We start from the raw sequence: 14,438 nt of genomic DNA, 5'->3' as shown, positions 1-14,438 counted from the left end.
TCACGCTAGAACAAATGAACACTTACATGGAGAAAAACTCAACCTTTATCGTATACCATTCAGGAAACTTGACTGAAATTGGATCATAGACCTAAATGTAAAGCCTAAAAGTATAAACCTTTTAGGAGAAAATCTTTGTGACCTTAGATTAGATAAGGATTTCTTAAAGGGGACATAAGAGCACAAACCATAAAAGAAAAAAAGATACACTGGAATTGGAAAATGAAAAGACAAAACATATATTTGATAAAGGACTTGTATTAAACATATATAAAGAACTTTTTCAACTCAATAGTAAAACGACTAAAAATAACAAAGATTTGCACAGACATCAAATAAGAGATATGGCAGCAAGCTCTTGTGAAATATGTGCTCAAAAACATCACTCATTAGGAAAATGCCAATTAAAAACCACCTATTAGAATAACTAAAATTTTAAACCCAACAATACCAAGTGTTGATGAGGATGCAGTATTCCCATCTCATATATTGTTGATGGGAATACAAAATGGACATTCACCTTGGAAAATAGTTTGGTTATTGTTTATAAAGTTATACTTCCTACATGATCCAGAAATTCCACTGCTAGGGAATTTACCCAGGAAAAATAAAAACTCTGCATAACCTTATACATGAGTGTTTATAGCAGCTTTCTTTATAATAACCCCAGAAATAATCCAAATATTTTTCAACTGTGAGATGGATAAACAAATGAGTACATCAATACAATGGAATACTCCACAATAAAAAAAAATGAACTACTGATATATACAACAACTTGGATGAGTCTCAAAAGCATTGTTCTAAAAGAAGCCAGATACGAAGGTTACATGCTGTACGATTTCACTTATATGAATTTCTGGAAAAAGCAAAAATACAGGAATGGAAATCGGAGCAGTGGTTGCCGAGGGCTGGGAGTAGAGACAGAGATTGACTCCAAAGGGATGTGAGGGAACTTCTGGGGATAATGAAGCTGTTCTATACCTTGATTATGGTTTTCTTTACTCAACTATATACATTTGACACGTCATTAAAATGTACACTTAAAATCAGTGAATTTTACTCTAAGTAAATTATACTTCATTAAAGCTGACCAAAAAAGCAATAACACACAACATCCCCAACACACACACACAAAAACAAACTCTTCCAATGGCTACCATTTCCCTCAGAGTAAACGCCTGTAAGCCAACATGCCCTACAGGATTTGACCCCATCCCCACCACTGGAACAGGTCTCCTTCTACTCTTCCTCTTGCTCCAGCTACAATAGCCTCCTGGCTCTGAGGCCTTCTGCCTACATGCCAGGTGTGTGCCCTCCTGAGATATTGCACCGACTCCCTCTACCCCCAATAAGTCTGTGGTTAAATGTCACCATCTCAGAGAGGCTTAATTTCTCAGTGACTGTTCTTTTACTGGGCCTCAGTTTTCTTATCTGTAAATGGAAGAAGCTGAATCCAAAGATCTTTCTGAGAATTTTCTAGACTAACATCCTACAGTTCTGACATTTGACTTTAGAATGCAAAACTCTCCATAGATAAGAATGGAATTATATCAGGAAGCAGTACATGATAAATAGCGCTAAGTGGAGTAGAATCCTGGAGCGTTCTGAGGGGACCATCACTTCCAGCTGTCAGAACTGAAAGAGGCTTCACAGAGGAATTGACTCCTAAAGAATGGGTAGGGCCCTGGCTGGTTTGGCTCAGCGGATAGAGTGTCGGCCTGCAGACTGAAGGGTCCCAGGTTTGATTCCAATCAAGAGCACATGCCTGGGTTGTGAGCTTGATCCCCAGTGTGGGGTGTGCAGGAGGCAGCTGATCAATGATTCTCTCTCATCATTGATGTTTCTATTACACTCTCTCTCTCCCTTCCTCTCTGAAATCAATAAAACATATTTAAAAAAAACACAGAATGGGTAGGATCTCTTTACACAAAACCAATTAACTGGACAATTGAAAATACTGTCCTAGCTTCTTTTAGAATGAAATTCTGGCTTCTCCGTAGTTGTACCAAAGTTTAAACACATTCTCCTGCTTTGAAAACATTCTAGAAAACTGTCATACCACCAATGATTCAGAATCTCTACTGCACGTCCATGGTGCTGTTTTCTTAGTCGCTGGCCTGCTGGGGTTATTGGCAATTAATTGGCCAAGGTGTACATTATGTTGCTGCTGTGCCAGACATCAGGAAAACTGACAAGATGTTTCCTTGTGGTAATATGTCTCTTCACACATCGTTTGTACTGGATTCTGGAGGGCAGGGTTTGTACTGGATTCTGGAGGGCAGGGTTTGAGTCCCTGTCAGCTTTGGATCTACAACAATGGAGCATAGTAGGCTCAAAGAATGAATGTTCCTCAGAATTTCGAGCATACTGCTTGTGTTAATGTGCACACCAGGGAAGAACAATTAGCAAGATCATTAATCATGACTCTATTTAATTGTAAAAACTAATTGCCTGTTAAGATAAGGCAAGCCTTATTTCCTTAATCAGAGGGGTTACAACCTGAACATGTTGGGGAAATTTGAGATGCTGATGTGAAAGACAAAATGGATGAAGTTCAAGCACAAAGATGAAACCCCAAGGTCTTCTCAGTTACTCTTGTTTACTCATGGTCTTTAATAAAAATAGAACCTTTTACCTAGATAAGCTTTACAAGGAAAATACAGAATGCTAGGCTGTAGTTTGGATCACTCTCTATAGACGTTCACTCTTGTTAAGGACTGAAAATGTGTGTCCTCCCTAAACACATATGTTGAAGTCCTAGCCCCATTGTGGATGTATTAGGAGATAGAGCCTCTAAGGAAGTCAAGTTAAATGAGGCAGTTTAAGAGTGGGGACCTGGCCCCATAGAATTAGTGTCCTTACAAAAAGACATCAGAGAGCTTGCTGTCTTTTTCTCCATGTAGACACATGTGCCAAGGAAAGGTCGGGTGAGCACACAACCAGAAGTTGGCTGTCCACAGGCTAGGAGGAGAGCCCTCACCAGAAATGGAATTGGCTGGCACCTTGATCATGGACTTCTAGTCTCCAGAATGGTGGGAAAATAATTGTCTGTTGTTTAAGCCTGTGGTATGTGCTATAGCAGCCCGAGCAGACTAAGACAATTTTCTCAACACTATAGTGAACTTAATAGAATTCTTTAAATTCTATTAAATTCTCTGCTGTGTTGATTCAGAATCTCCCGTGTCCCAAGATATGAACTAGCCCAGGGCTTTCCAGAAATCTCCCATTCCCAAGATGACCTGCTCTCTTTCCTAACTCTTTTCCTGCTACATTTCAATGAATACATAAAAGAGAGAATTTTTCTTTTTGCTCTATATTTTCTAGTTGGCAATGACTTTCATTTTCCATAGCCAATCTTAATTTAGATTTGAAAATCACATTTTCTAGTAATTTTGGATGATAGAAAATTTTAGAATAACCCAGCGGAGAGTGTAGGTATTACCTTTGTATCAGTGTTTCTAAGGAGAGCTGGAACCAGCAGAAAGCATTCAAAAATCCACATTGAAAAACATTTCTTAGTATTCTCAGTCCTTGGGGATATTTATGAATATTGTTCTAGGAGACTTTTGGCACTATATAGAATGAATCCAAATTCCTCAGCTCATTATGTCAAACACCATGTGGCCAACTCTGATCCTTGTACTCATTCAGAAGAGTTAAGAAACTCATGATGCTAATGTCACCCATCTTCTCAAGCCCAGGATGCCCAAAGCATTTTTCTTCTAGATGCGTTATCTCGTATCACAATGTAAGTGTCATTTGAAGCCCCAGTGCTCTGAGTTAGGAGCTGGAAATGCTCTCTCTAGTCTATTTGGAAGGCTTGTTTTTCAGTTATTAAGACACTGTTCTTTTACACTATGCTCCCCTCTTACTTTGGGAGCCATGGCAATATAGTATGGTGGGAAGTTGTGAGTGTTGGAGTTAGATTCTCAACTCTGTGGCTGACTTTTCTTTCCAATGTCAGCTTTCTTACTTGCAAAATGGAGACACACTAATGCATAGGTTTGCTGTGCTGTTAGCAATGGCAACACAAAGACATATCTCTGGACATTTTGGGGTACTGCATTAGTCAGAGCACAATCAGAAAAGCAGAACCACTATAAGAGATATAGGATACAGCATTAATTATAGAACTTTAATTAATTCATTCATTAATGATATTTCATGCAAATGTGAGGACAGGTGGAGAAATCTATGCAAGGCTGTGGTCTCTCTCTCTGGTGTTGGGTCTGAATTTGGCACACTCAGCTGGGAAAGAAGACTTAACATTGAGGTGCAGGAGAACAAGGACAAACAGGAACCCAGGAAGTTGTACTTGAACCTACAACAGTCTCTCCAGGCCTCCATACTCACTGATGAGGATGATATGAAGGAAAAAGCTGGTACAGTTTGCCACAGAGCTGCACACATACCTAGTCCAAGACCTGGAAAAGCTGAGGGAGGAAACGTGGGGGGAGCCACAGGAGTGTGGGCCCAGATACAACCCACACCCACAAGGTGAGCTGGCAGGTCAGTGAGAGCCTATCAAGTGTGTACAGTGCCTGGTACCCTAAACCAACATTCACAGTCTATAGCTAAAGGCTGAAATTACTTTACTTCTGCCTTCCACATCTCATGCAGATTTCTGTTGCGGTGAATCCTAACCTGGAACCTTATAGAAAAAAAATCCTGGGAAAATTACTTTCAATGTAGCTAAGTTTACACAGTGTAAAGCCACGACTATAACAAGGATTTTCATAAGCACTTAAATTTCTGTTGCGGTGAATCCTAACCTGGAACCTTATAGGAAAAAAATCCTGGGAAAATTAGTTTCAATGTAGCTAAGTTTACACAGTGTAAAGCCACTATAACAAGGATTTTCATAAGCATTTAGAGAAGTGAAAACAAATTTATTGTAAGAAGCATTATGGTTGGATCTGTGTATTTTTGGGAGAAAGGACAATGAGGAACATACATATCCTTGGCTTTACTAGTTTGTAAATAGTATATAGCTTATTCTAAGCAGGCATCTTGGTCATCTTCCTAAAGCCCCTGAAGTACCATTAGAAAATAAAAAACTTGAACCTGTAGGAACCAATTGATATTCTTTCTGGACAAACCAGCTAAGTAAAGAATCTTCCAGAAAAGTTTCTGAACCAAACCTACTCCTGTCTGGATATAACATGAATTATACCACACAAATCCAGTTTCATGCAATGAAAACTATGGACTGTGTAGCAAATTGTCAACCTTGCGTTATATCTGGTCAACAAATCTTAGCAGAATCACAGGAAAAAGGACAAAGGATTAATGCTTCTTCCTAGTTATTAACACATAACCATATTCAAACCCTGAATTAATTAATTAGTACAACTGACACTTATTTTTTTCCCCTTGATAGAAAAATGCTCAGTGTAAAATATGCACTGTGTAAGTTATCCCATCATGGAAGATACTGTTGGAAATCAAATAGCTTTATTCATGTGGAAAGATGTGCATAAAAGCAAACTAATAAAAATCTATATGTATAAAAGCCTAAGTGACCGAATGACCGGTCGACTCATTGCTATGATGTGCACTGACCACCAGGGGGCAGATGCTCAACTCAGGGGCTGCCCCCTGGTGGTCAGTGCACTCCCACAGCCAACCTCCCATGGCCGGCCAATCTCCTGTGGTCGGTCCCTCCCCCTGGTTTTCAGCCCCCACCATCAGCCCTGATCGCCTGCCAGGCCAAGGGATCCCACCCGTGAGCGAATTCGTGCACTGGGCCTCTAGTGTATTTGTAAATGTACCAGCACGCCATATCCACTGGCTTGTCAATAGGTTTTATAATGTCACTTTCAAAACTTTCCAACACATTTAAATTCATTTAAATTTTTGAAGGAGTCATACATTTAAATATTACATTAAATAAATGTATATAATAGAATTTCTTCACATGCCACCCCCATCAGCTGAGGTTCTTCTTGCTACCCCCAAAAGAGATAACCATTGTTGTTAGTGTCTCATATATCCCACCAGACACTTTTACACATATGCAATCAAACAGAGATGTACCAGCCTCATCCCCAAATGGTGCAAGTCTATACACTGATATTTTCCAGTTTATTTTTATTTTTTGCTTAATACATCCTAAAGTTCCTTCCATATCAGTACACAAAGACTATCCCCATCCTTTCATTTAGCTGCTTAGTATTCCATTGTATGTAACCGAATAGTATTTCACACTTTCAAATTTTATCTTCTATTTTCATCTCTCTGGAGCTTGATTTTGGCCTCTCCCTTCATACCTTCTGGAAATAACTCTCATTCAGCAACTGGCAATTCTTCCTCTGTTCCAAGAGAAGCAGCACAGATGATGCTGACCCCAGGATTTGAGCAGTTCTGGGATTTTCTCCTCGTGTAGAGCCCACAGACACACGTGTTCTCATCAGCAAGCTGCCTCCTTTCCCCTCAGTCAAGCTCTGGATGTCGGGGAGCATGACCAACACGCCATGCTTCATTCACAGAGGTTGAGCTTTAGGCCCACGTGCCACTGTGACCGCTACAAACTGTCAAGCCAGGGCCACTGGCGCACATGCTCCATTTGCCCAGGAGCCTCAGGCTGTCCAGAGCAGCTCCTGTTCCACAGGGACACTCCCCTCATGGTCATAGGCAGCCCTGAATCCATGTGCTTGGGTTAGTTCTTCCTAATTACAGCTTTTGATGCTGAGAAAACACTCAGACCAAGAAAAAGACTAAAGGGACTGTGGCACTTGTAGCTGCCAAACAGGCAGGTTTTTCTATCGACCAAGAAAAAGACTAAAGGGACTGTGGCACTTGTAGTTGCCAAACAGCCGCTGGGGAGATGCAGAAGGGCCAGATGGTACGTCCCAGCATATGTTCCCTAGAGGACAGCAGAAGACACTGCACGTGGGAAGCCTGGGACCCAGAACGCTGCCCAGGGAAGTCATGAGAAACACTAAGGGATCAAAGCTGAGCTGTGAAGTCCCCCTGGGGGATGGGTGGCCCAGGTGGCTAGTCACGTCTGAGCCATCCTGGTTGGGTTCAAGGGCCTTTCCCCCAGTGCTCTTGCTATCTGGGATACACCCACTTCTCCGGGGCATGTGGGAGAGCAAGCATGCACTCACCCTCTGTGTTGGACAAGTGGTCTCTGAGGCATCCACAGGGTCAGAAAGGACGAACACTCTCCTTTTATTGATCTTTTATTGATAATAAAAGTCGTATTCAGGTGACTAAGAATTCATCTCAGGCCTTTTGAATGAGTCATCTGTAACAGTAATTTGGTTTGTAAATGAAAATAAACATGTGAATGTGTGTGTATTCTGCAGCTTCACATGACCATGTGATTATAGCATTATGATAACTTACATTCTTATATTCTGCCAGCTTTGCAAGAGTCTTAGGTTCATTTTGATAATTTTACAGTAATGTCCTCTTGCTTAGGGGGTCCAAGATGCCCTCACCTTACTCATACTAATGATAATATCGCTAACACTTGCTGATTACTTACTAGAGGCCCATCACTTTGCTAAGCACTTTACATGTACTATCTCATTTAGTCACCATGAACAACCCTGTGATGTAGTTCCTATTATTATCCAAGTTTTAAGATGAGCAAGCTGAGTTAGAGTGGCTAAGTGACTTGTTCAAAGTCACACAGCACATCCAAGGGAAACTGTGTTGTCTGACTCCAGAGTCACCAATGCCATCATAAAAATCACTCTGGCCCACGCCAGTGTGGCTCAGTTGGTTGGACATCGTCCCATGCACAGAAAAGTTGCTGGTTCGATTCCCAGTTAGGGTATATGCCTGGGTTGCATGTTCAATACCCAGTGAGGAGCATGCAGGAGGCAGCAGATCCATGTTTTGCTCTCACGTTGATGCTTCTCTCTCTCCCACTCCCTCTTCCTCTTCCTCTCTCTCTCTAAAAATTAAAAAAATATCACTATGGACCCTAGTTTTTGTCATAGATTGTTTAACAAGCTGTGGGGCTTTCTAAATTTGCTGAGAGGGTCAGAGAAGAGAAAAATCTCCTTTAGGGTTTAGCCATCTCCCAATTATAGAACTCTCTGCTTTCAAATTATATTCTACCCATGCATTTCATCCATCCTCTCTTTCTTCTGCTTCTTTGGCCTAAGCTGGGAAATAGAAGTTAAGCATTTTGGGCTACCTCCCATTTCAAAGGTGTATTTGCAGGATAGATAGGGTTGCTTCAGGCTCTCCGCCAGGAAGAGTCCTGCTTTCTTGCTCTGTGCTTAGCTCATCTGGCTCGAGAAGCACATGCTACTGTATTACAGTGGTTTGTCTGTGACTCTTTTTCCCTGTGAGCTATTGGAGAGCAGGAAAAGTGACATTCATCTTTGTATCCCCTACATCTGGCACGTTGTTGCGGCTCAGTAAATAATTGAAAGGTATTGATCATACCAGCGTCAGGGTGGTGTTGAGATAAATCTGCTAGCCTCTTCCCCTGCCATTGCACATGCAAATGGAGTTCCTAAGAGGCTCTGAGCACCCTGCCAAGTACTGCCAAGTGTCTTTCTAGGATTTGTTGCTCTGGTTTCGAGGCTTAGAACAGCCCAGTCTATACCAGGGCTCCTTAATGGGCTCGGAATAAGGGAACTGGGTGCTCCAAGGAACTCCACCAATGGTAAAATACGGAATTTGAGATCATTATGGTCTTCATTTTCCCAATCTTTCCTCTAAACTATAAGGTGAGGTCAGAAAAGAGGGGGAGTTCCATTTCTAAAAGTATGATATGATATTAAGAGCTAGGCTTTGCTAGTAAAAAAACAATCCTATTCAGGCGGGTTCCTGAAGACCATACTTGGAGATTTTGCGGGTTCGGTTCCAGAGGACCACAAGAAAGTGAGTTGTCATCTTTGCTGGTGGAGGGTCTTGCCTTCGGTTTGTAAAGAACGCAACACCTGTGCATTGCAAAAAAGCAACGCGCAATGCAAGGCATGCCTGGTTCCTTTATCTTTCTCATCAACATGAAGACCAGTTGAATCCTACAGGTCAGTTGCTTTTGTACACATTTCCATTTAAATCGGGGCTTGATGAAAAATTTACAGAGATGTTGGAGTAATTCTAATCTTAGAATTTCAGGCATATCCAATTGTTTCCCAGAGTGAGTAACTCTTCTTTGGGATCATTTAAAACGATCACTCTCAATCATCTTGTCAGAAATGGGAAGGATTCGAACACTGTATCCATATGTCATCAGGAAAGTCCTGTAAGAGCATGTCTACTAACAAGATCCTTAAGAGAGCAATCTTAGGGTCAATGGAAGGATCATCTCAGGCTACTATCCCTTTCCCATTACTGAGAGCTGATGTTTGAAGCCTGACACACTTGCACACTTGTGCCTCAAGACCCAAGTTGATTTACCACCTCCTCCTCCGAGCCTTCCCTGACTCCACAGAGTTGGATGAGCCCTCCTTTGTGTTTCCAGAATGGTCTGTATGTTCACCTAACACAGTACTTGCCACATTGCATTGAGATATGTTTGTCTTTCCCAGTGGACTATGAACTCTCTAGATAGTTTTATTGTTTTTTATTTTTTTAATTAAAAAATATCACATGCTCATGACAGGAGAAGGAGAAGAAGGAGAACAAGATACAGAATAATAAGTACCATTTCCTCCCAATTCAGATTTCTAGTACTTCCCAGAAACAAACCTCTCAACAGTTTCTTGTGCATCTTCCCAGATTTGTGTGTGTGTGTGTGTGTGTGTGTGTGTGTGTGTGTTATATATATATGTATGCAAAAGTAGTCTACAGTTGAAACATCAAATGATAAGAGAGAATCATTGATCAGCTGCCTCCTGCATGCCCAACACGGGATTGAGCCCGTAACCTGGGCATGTGCCCTGACGGAATGAACCGTGACCTCCTGGTTCATAGGTTGATGCTCAACTCCTGAGCCATGCAAGCCGGGCAGCCCCCACCCCCCTTTTCGAGCAGCAAGTCAAAGGTTAATGCTATTTAAAAACTAACTAGAAGATCATAGGACTTACAGGATGCCAGGCATAATAGAAGGCTTGGATTAGATATAGGGTTGAAAATATGGATTAAGCCCTAGCTGGTTGCTCAGTGGTTAGAACATTGGCCAGCGGACTGAGGGATCATGGGTTTGATTCCAATAAGAGCACGTACCTTGTACCTCAGTTGCAGGCTCCAATCCCTGTCTTCCCACCCCCCTCAGAGCACATGTGGGAGGCAACCAATCCATGTTTTTCAGTCCCCCCTTCCTTTCACTCTCTAAAAAAATCAATGGGAAAAAAAATGCCTCAAGTGAGGACTAAGACAAGAAAATATGGATTAAGTTAAAATCTGCATTCTGAATGTGGGCTCTCTAATTGTGTTTGCAGAATGCTGTTTTCAGAAAAACTACCTCCAGAGAAATGATCTCCAGACACTCACTTTTGCTTGTGTCTAGATAACATGCCTGATTATCACATTATCACTTCCATGAAACCTGCTTTCAAGTCGTGTGTGTGTATACATGGTGTTTTCATTGAACTCTTTAGTGCCTAATAAATAGGAGTGTGGAGCCAGGATCCCCAGATATTTAAGGAAAATCTGTAATACCTAAGAATCACACATAGAGCGGGGAGGATATAATGGAGGGATCAGAAAAATACCCTCATTGATATTTTGAAAAGCTAGATGCTATATCCATTAAATGAGAACAGGATGCTTTAAAAAGGGAAAATTGGTGCAAGGAACAGTCCCTGGAAACATTTATCTATCATCTATCTATCATCTATCTATCTATCATCTATCTATTTATCTTTCTATCTACCTATCTATATATCTCTATATATGCAAATGTTCCTTTTTCTTTAAAAACAAAACAAATAGAGCATTTTTCAGTCACCATGACATTCTGGCACCTGGCATAGTGCTAGGAATACAGCAGGTGCTCAGTATGCGTTGACTGAGTTGGGGATTATCAAGGTTCCTGGCATCTAGGCAGTCCTTTAGCTGTTTGATTTTCTCCCCACTCTGTTCACACTCCCCACTCATATATTAGGGAGGTAAAACCCAGAGCTGTCCATTTCACTACCTACAAGCAGCAGCTCAGTGAAGACAAGAGAAGATTAATATTCATGATGAAAATAAACGTGGGTTTTAATTTTCTCTACTGCTCCATCCACAAATAGTTCCAGAGAATAGAAAACTGACTGTATCTCTGAAAATTAGACTCCTGATATAGACTATTTACTGTAACTATGCAATAAAAAGATCACAAAGGCCAAGAGTGCCCCATGCTTAGCAGCACATATTGCTAAGAACACGGTTAATATCTATTATTTTCATTTTAAAGACTGCTCTCAATTTTTTGCTTTGTTTTGCCTTTTTTCCCCACCTTAGTATCCCCAGCAGAATCATAACTTTTCACCGAGACATCTAATTTCTTAACCTCAAAGCAGAAGAGAAACATTTTTCAAATTTTCCTATGATAGTCCAGGGTTGGGGGGTTTCTGGATGTATATACTTAGATGAATTAAACTCAGACCTTCTTCAGTTGGACATGTGAGCAGCCCAGACAAAGATGAAGGTTAACGTAATTTAAGGATGAAATATAGACCATCCTGTGCAAAACCACTGTGTTGCAGTTTAATTAAAAGAATTCATTAAGGTGGTGCCCCATCCAGGGTAATTAGTATGCGTAATTTATGCATTGCCTAATACACAAGGGCAGTAGCCTGAATAATAAACTCAAGTTAACCTTAAGTGGAAGAGATTGAATGGTCAGATGTTTATTTAGCTCAGGTTTGCTCACTAGTTAAGGTTAAAGGGGTGAAATTCAGTTAATTAATTAATTTCTCAGATTTTCTTCATGAAAACCCTGCCTGCTCAATTGGGTAAAAGTTTTGTCAAAGGCAGGCAGCACTATTTTTATTCATCAGCTATTTTCTGACATGTCCTCTAGCAAGTCAATAACCATTTGAAGGACCAAATTTAAGGGAACTGTAGAGGGTCAGAAAATAAGACCAAAAGCAAACAAACAAAACAAAACCCCCCAAATATTGTATGAGCCGATCGGTGTCTACAGAAGAGAACAAAATCGGGACAGAGTTAAAGAGGGTGTCACTGCCCTAGCAGGTTTGGCTCAGTGGATAGAGCATCAGCCTGCGAACTGAAAGGTCCCAGGTTCGATTCCGGTCAAGGGCACATGTCCAGGTTGCGGGTTGCAGGCTTGATCCCAAGTGGGGGGCCTGCAGGAGGCAGCCAATCAACGATTCTCTCTCATCATTGACATTTCTATCTCCCTCTCCCTTCCTCTCTGAAATCAATAAAACTATATTTTTTAAAAAAGGAAGGCGTCACTAACATTATCTAAACATTAGGCTTGACTAGGATAAGGGTGTCTGTTTTATTTTCAATAATGGGTCATGAGTTTAGAATTTCATATATGTATTTGAGCTCTGTGAATTTTTATTGGCAGGAATGGCAAGCGTCCATGCCTGGTATGTGCATAACATGTCACAAATATAAACCAGTACTTATACAAGTTTTGTTTATTCCTTTTTTTTAGTTTTATTTATTTTTATTTTTATTTTTTTAGAGAGAGGAAGGGAGAGGGATAGAGTTAGAAACATCAATGAGAGAAACATCGACCAGCTGCCTCCTGCACACTCCCTACTGGGGATGTGCCCACAACCAAGGTACATGCCCTTGACCGGAATCGAACCTGGGACCCTTCAGTCCGCAGGCTGACGCTCTATCCACTGAGCCAAACCAGTCAGGGCATTGTTTATTCCTTTTGTTAGAGATATTTTCATCATGTCCCAATTCTGTGATGTAATTTTTGTGGAATTAAACTTGAAGAGTTCAAAATGATGCAATTAATTGTATTCAGCTTCAATTATAATGATGTATTAATCAAGTCCTTTGGCAAGACACCTGACACCTGACCTAGTCATTGTGATGGGAAGTGGCTAGGCCTGAGGAATCTACTGGTTCATGTGAGCAAGCTAATTAGGTGAATTGTTATTAAGCGATTGCTGCATTGGTAGCTGCATGTAGGTAGGGGTTCTGAGGTTTAGGAACTGGGATAAGTCAGGAAAGAGCTAAATTAATTTTTTTTGGACTGGAAAGACTGTAATATAATCAACAAAATCTATCATTCACCTGATATTTATTGAAGACCAATATGTGCAAGGCACCAGGCCAGTCTGTGGGCTTCCATAATGAGTCTGAGCATAAGACAGAGGTGTTTCCCCACTCCCACCCCGGTACTCCTCAGCTCTACCCCCTCCCCCCCTCCCCCCCAGGACTAATGGTCTATTTGGATGTTACAACAGAAACACAGTGACTATAAATCATCACACACAACAATTGGTTTTCAGAGTTACTTGAGGACTATGTAATGGACTTCCTCTACTGGAGAGCATTCCTCTTTGTGGAACCGCCTTTCCTCCATTCCCTATCTTATCAGGGTTGCCAACCACCCTGCCCACATGGTGGACACATGCATGACCCAAGGTAAGTTAAAGATCTTCTCTTCTGTAAATTCAGACCTGAGTGGAGAGACACACATGGGGAAGGAGAAGAGTTGGCACTGAATCCTCCAATGACCCATCCTGAGGGTTACTGAGATCCCTGGGGCTGTCATGTTCCTTCCCAGGAAGTCCTTTTTCAGCTCTTCTATTTTGTGACCTGAGTGAAGTCCTATTTGCTACCTGTCAGCCAGAGTTAGTTTCTGAGAAAGACAATGAATGCCCCCACAGTTGAGAGACGGAAGAGCTTACTGTTGGAGCAGTGTTGAGCAACAGTGTAGACAGAGAGTGAGGTGCACTGGATTCTGGTCTTGCTTGCTGAATACTTTCTGTCTGTACTAAGTATTGCATATACAAAATAGGCAACCAACCCCATTTTACAGAGGGGGAAACAAGGCTCAGAAAAACTATAACTTAGCCAAGGCCACACCACTAAGGAGTGAGAAAGCTGAGACTGGAACCTAGGACTTCCTGACCCCAAAGCCTATGTTCCTTCTTACAAACCAAGTGGTTCTCCGGTTTGTGGCCTTGGGCAAATTACTTAGCCTCTATGCACATTGGGTTACTTTGTGGTAAAACTTGGATGATAACAGCCCTGTGTCCCCTGCAGGGCTGTTGTGAGGATCAAAGGCCAGAATGTCAGTAAAAGCACTTTGAAGCCTGTCACACTATCCAAATACTTGAAAAGGCTTCCTATTGTGAGATGGAACTCCAACTAGGATGGGCCAGATACTGAGAGGTGACAGGGAAGAGGCTAGAGCAGGGGGCTCTTGGGGAGAATTGGGAAAGTCTTGGGAGACAAAGAGTCCCAGGGGAAGCTGGGGCCAGCAGGTGGAGGGTAGCAGAGTTTGATCCACTAATCCAGAACACTTATGACTGGAGCCTGGGGAGCCAGATGTTTGAAATAGATGGTTTAGAGACCAATAAAAGGAAGTGGTATTTGAG

This window comes from Myotis brandtii, unplaced genomic scaffold (genome assembly GCF_000412655.1).
Source record: "Myotis brandtii unplaced genomic scaffold, ASM41265v1 scaffold144, whole genome shotgun sequence".
NCBI lineage: Eukaryota > Metazoa > Chordata > Mammalia > Chiroptera > Vespertilionidae > Myotis > Myotis brandtii.
This window is presented reverse-complemented; position numbering follows the sequence as displayed.